This window comes from Diabrotica virgifera, chromosome 4 (assembly GCF_917563875.1).
Source record: "Diabrotica virgifera virgifera chromosome 4, PGI_DIABVI_V3a".
Lineage (NCBI taxonomy): Eukaryota > Metazoa > Arthropoda > Insecta > Coleoptera > Chrysomelidae > Diabrotica > Diabrotica virgifera.
The window spans coordinates 250,145,313-250,151,603 of NC_065446.1; positions in this window are offsets into that span (position 1 = coordinate 250,145,313).

A 6,291-nucleotide genomic window follows, 5' to 3' on the forward strand; every position below is an offset into this window, starting at 1 on the left:
CCATACTACTCAAAAAATTTTGTTTCGGCCTGGAGGGGGTTGTGTCACCAACAGGATATTTTTTTCCTTATTTCTCTGAACTATCTGGTACTTTGCTATTTTCAGTTTCTTTTTAATTTAGGTAATTCGTATATTGCAGTTGTGTATTTCTTATATTTACTGTGTTAGTTAAAGCCTCAAGAACAGCGTGAAGTGAAACGTTATGTTACGGGAAGATAGCAATTCGCGATTTAATTAGTAGTTTGAATTCAGATCGAGCCGGCAGCTTTATGGCAAGCAATTAACGTTGTGGCGGCCGGTAATCAGCTGCAACCGCCCCTTGTTCTATTCGCCGTGCCGTAGCCTTCTGGGACCACTGACTCGTCTCTTGTTATAGCTGATAATGGAATATCTTCAGACTGATTGATGGTGATTTGCTTGATATGTATCCTGCTAGTATTACATTTAGTGCGTTAATTATATAAATAAGTGTTGAATGTATGTATATATTTTGCAAAATAAGAACATAACTGTACAATAAAGGCATGTAGATTTATGAAACTGCATATTAATATAATTTCCGGAGTGTGGACTCTATATTTTTAGGAAGAGAGGGTTGTGATAAACAGGCAATATTATGGTAGGGAAGCAAAGTATGCTAAATTTGCAGTCACTCGAGCGTTATGGGGACCTATTGGGTTGTGAAGAGTAGGTCCTAAAACCAAAAAAAGTTTTCCATTTTAGTGGGGACTTGTCCATTTTTAATTTAATTCTCCATTTCTAGCCATCGTTTTTTTAGATTATAGCGCCATTTATCCATAGTTCGAAAAAATTTCTCGAATAAAAGTTACTTATTTTTACGTAAGGAATCCAAATATGCAATAAAAAATGGGGGCTCCCATTTAATATTTTAAAGTAACCCCCCACCCCACCTCCGTGGTGGTGGTGTTTGGTGCCATTCGATAGATTCTTCAAAAATATTGAATAAGTGTATTTTTCAGTTTTTCGATCTGATGTTCATTTCGCGAAATATTTGCTTTTTTCTTGTGAAACTTTAGGACTCACCCATTTCCTTATGCCCCACTCAAATCGTCAGATTTTTGAAATATACAGTACTTAACTCACCTTATCTTAATCTGACGATTTCGAGCTTTTCTAAGGATAGATTTTTTTTCGTCCCCCGTAACAAACTCCTCTGCATTAAGAGCCAATATATTGTAGAGGTACATTTTTAGGGTGCAAGGTTTCTCCCCATGTAATAATCTGACCCGCTCGAGTAACTGCAAAAATCCCCGCTTGGGCTCACCTACCATTTTAAGTTTAAAAAAATCTTACCAAGTCCTGTTTGGTAACTGTTCACTGTTCGCGTTTTTTAATCAACTACATATGCCGGCTTTCACACGCGGATTAACTGGTTCGTGCACGACTTTAATTGTTTTTAACATATTCGCGATTATTTTGTATCGAATTATTGTCTCAGATATAGAAAATAAAAGCGTTTGTTCAGCAATAATGATACATAAATTATTATGTTACGGGAAGATAGCAATTCGTGATTAAATTAGTAGTTTGAATTGAAAACCTGAGATATCACAGGAAAATCATTATGGGACAGACAACGCAGCATAGACCTCAGGCAAAGTTGTAATATAGAGAACATAAATGACTTCCAATCTATTGAGACATTGTTTATTAAGAGTCCATGTCACCACATCATATAAACAAACAGAAAATACATCACTTTATGTGATCAGTACTCGTTTTCCAAGATTTACGTTGAGGTTTCTACTACATAATATTTGTTTGATATTATTGAATGCACTTCTAGCCTTTTCTATTCTAACTCTAATTTCTTTGGTATAATCGTTTGTTTCATTAATGTTTGTCCCTAAATAATTATAGTTCTGAACTCGTTCTATCATCTTATTATTTATGTGTAGATTGATGTTACTAATATTTTTCTATGATATAACCATGAATTTTGTTTTCTTTGTGTTTAGTGACACACCAAATTCTTCACTCATTGCAACAACCTTATCTAAAATTCTTTGTAGATCTGTAACATTTTCTTCTATTAGTATTGTATCATCAACATATTATCTAATTTCACATATGGGTAGGCCATTTATTTTTATATAGTAGGCCGCTTGGTACTAGTGTATCTCGGTTAACAGATTACTTGGACGTGGTCGAAATTATGTTTCACTCATTTCATTATTCCCCGTTAGAGGACAGTCTAACCATACTCCGGTGCAAATATTTTAATATTTGCACTTCCTCTTCGTTTCGTTATCCTAAAATCAGGTGGCTTAACCACAACAAAGATAAACACAGGATGTCTCTTTTCCCAAGACATCCAACGTAACTTTCAGTACATAGCCTCCCCATTCGTTATTCATGCGATGGGGAGCGGTGCACGGTGGTCCTTTTTCATAATCTATGGTTGCAAAAGGTATAAAATTCATCTTTAAATAATCGGATGTAATGACACTCATTGAATACCTAGATAACCAGGTAAACAAAATAAATCGTTGTTAGAACTCAACTCCCACCTCGAAGTGAACAATTGAAACCGAAAGTTGTACTTCTTTACCGAACTTACGTTCAGTAGTTTCAGGCAATTTACCAGCGCCCGCGCCCTTTCGAAGTGAATTTAAGTGTACCTAAAACTGTTATTTTAATATTTTTTTGAAATGGAAGTCGAGCGAACAGGTATATTTACAATATTATAAAACAATAGTTGTACCTTTGTTCTTTGTTGATAAAAAAAATATTTGATTGTAAAGATGATGACAGATTAGCACTAAAATAAGAATTTGTAAACATTTTAATAGAGTAGAACTTTTGGGATTGTTCGGGATTGTTGCTAAACTATTTTTTTATTGTTACTTTATTTATTTATCTCTCAAAAAAAGTTACTCTTGTGTGCTCGAACGTGCTCTTTCTATATTTTTTAAATTTTTGTAGGTTCTTGTATTTTACATATACAACAATGTTTTACCTGTATACGAATTTTCAGTCCCTTGTATTTAGTCTAAGAGCTGGGAGGGGATTTTGTGCGTGATAAGTAACATGGAAAAACTATATATTATTGAATTAGTTGTGTACTGTATTGTTGTTGAGGGTAGTTATAAGGGGTCAAAGTAGCGGTATTTATTATTTTTTTGTGATGCTCATGATGGAGATAGTGCACCAAAATTTGGGAATAAGTAGATCATGACATTACTAAGTAAAATCTCCAGGGGCGGAACGCTACGTGGCGGGCAAATGTTGTGATGCGTCACAAAAAAAAATACAAACTGTAACTTTGACCCCTTAAAACTACCCTCATCCACAACTCTGGTTTCCGCCTCTGGAGATTTTGCTTAGTTACGTCATGATCTACTTACTCCCAAATTTTGGTTCTCTATCTCGATCACGAACGTCACAAAATCCCTTATAATTTTTATATTAACCCCTGCCCCCACCCCTTTGTCGGCACGCAACTTTCCGCCTCGGGAGATTGTACTTACTTACGTCATGACCTACTTATTACCATATTTTGGTGCACTTTTTCGATCATGAGCGTCACAAAAAAATAATAAAAACCGTGACTTTGACCCCTTATAACTACCCTCGTACCCTACTCTGGTTTCCGGCTCTGGGGATTTTACTTAGTTATGTTATGGTCTACTTATTTCCAAATTTTGGTGCACTATCTCAGTCACGAACATCGCAAAAAAACCCTTTATATTTTTTATAATTACCCCTACCCCCATCCCGTTGTCGGCCTAGCAGCATTCCACCCCTGGAGATTTTACTTATATACGTCATGACCTACTTATTCCCAAATTTTGGTGCACTATCTCGATCATGAGCGTCACAAAAAATCAATAAAAACCGCGTCTTTGACCCCTTATAACTACCCTCGCCCACTCTGGTTTCCGGCCGTTGGGGAAAGTCATGTACACAACTAATTCAACATATCCCCGTATAGTTTTTTCATATTACTTATCACGCACAAAATCCGCTTCTATCTCTCCGACTAATTGTGGTGTAATACTTTTGCAACCATAGATCGTCAGAAAGGACCACTGTGCGGTGGTGGCATAGCTTGGGGGTCAGATAGGTACCGGTTTGATCTTCGGACATGTGGGTCCCATAGAAATATGGTACACACGTGTCACTAGGAGCTGGGATGTAGGCGTGCGTGTGTGTGTGTGTGTGTATGTGTGTGTGTGTGTGTGTGTGTGTGTGTGTGTGTGTGTGTGTGTGTGTGTGTTTGTGTGTGTGTGTGCGTATGTGTGTGCGTATGTGTGTGCGTGTGCGTGTGCGTGTGTGTGTGTGTGTGTGTGTGTGTGTGTGTGTGTGTGTGTGTGTGTGTGGTTCAATTCAGTCTTCTTGTAAAGCCTCTTTGACAAGGTATAGATTCCGAAACATCAGATGTCAGAGGATGACGAGAGACTCGAATTGAATCAAAACGAAACGATTATTTTCTTTTTGTCATACCTTACTCGGTTTTAGAGTACAAAATGACCATGTTTCATTGAAGTAATCTGCGACGCATTATTGGAGTGTTCCCAAGGCGCCGCTTGGTACTAGTGTATCTCGGTTAACAGATTACTTAGTCGAAATTATTTTTCACTCATTTGTTTTTATGCCTGCTAGGTACTGCATCTATTGATTTTTTGAATATATCCTCTGAGTATGCATTAAACAGTGATGGCGACAAGAAACAGCCCTGTCTAACACCTCTTTTGATTTTGATTTTATTACTTTTTAAATTATTTATTCTTATGACAGCTTCTTGGTCATAATATAGATTATTTATTATTCTTATATCCTGTGTATCGATGGTCTTGGCTGTCAATGCCAACCGAAGGTTGGCAACCATCAAATGATAGGTGTTTCTGTTTTGTGCAGCCAGTATTATATTTACGGCTTCTGGTAATTGGAACCATTCTCTTTTTTATTTCGGCCCAAATCTCTTCTACCTTCAGTCTTGCATTCTACTATTATAAGCTGTAGCAGACTACTAAATATATAAAATATATAAAGAAGCAAATATTGAGAGAGTTGATGAAAATACCAAGATATTGACAACAACGAAAAAATTTAAAAAAATGGAAATAAGGAAAAGAAATAGTAGGAACATAGTCAAAGCACAATAATAAAAAAAATTAATATTCGTTTAGAATTCACCTCGTACTTCCAGAAACTCTTGAGGGAGATTTCTCTCGGCAGGACAGCAAGAATATAATTTCGGCGAAGCATATCCTGGAGAGTCGTTAGTTCTAACGATGTCACTAATGAAACAATCCAAGAAGCAATTATGAGAAATGACACATTTTACTGTGAGTGTGTCCCAGAGGACAATTTTCGCATTACAAATGGACCCACCGTTTCATTTCCGAGACTATTTGCACGAGTTAAACTTGGAGAACGGTTTCAACTTTTTATCAGATCATAACACAAAGTATTTTTAGAAATGTGAACGTTTTATATAAAAATAAATCAGTAAAGTGAAAGAAAATAACTGTTAAAGCTTAAATAGGTACGCATTTAAAAGTTCTTTGATTTTTAGAGATCTAAAGACCTCAACCCTTTCAGTCAAATTGTGTACAATTGTACCTGTACCCATTAATTTGAATGCATTTATCATTCTACATGAATCTGTAACTTAAACCAATTTAAAGAAATTTATATTCTATAAGTACTATACTTTTGCGTTCTGTACCCAGATAGCGCATGGATCGTTTTATTCCAAAAAAAAATTAATGATCAAAAGCAATATGGCGGCATTGTTGGTAAGAGGTAAGTGTACTTGTTTCTTCAAATATCAGTATGAATAAAAGTCAATCGCGATTTTCGCAACTTCGATGGACACAATTGTACCCAAAATGACTAGGTGTTACCTACTTTTATTTTCAGATTAAAATGCCTAACAATGCCTACAAAAAAATATTTAACGGTGAAGGAAATGCTAGAAGAGCTAGAAAAACTCTCCGACATAAAAGGATGTGTTAGTGATGACAGAAATACAAGTAAGACAGAGAATTGGATATATGATAAATGGTCTCTCAGAAAATCGAAACGATGGGAAGGATGGGTAAAACGACAATGAGAATCACTGATAATGAGATCCTGAGAAAAAGGATAATGAGATCTCCTGTCTGGGTTAGCGCTATTTGTATAGCTTCTCTTTGTTATTATTTCTTGTGGTTCATAACTTTGGTTTACTCTATAACTGTGGCAATTTATAACTCCTCTACATTCTAATTCTTTTTGGTATTAATCACATACATATGTTTAAAAAATTAACTCAAAAACTAA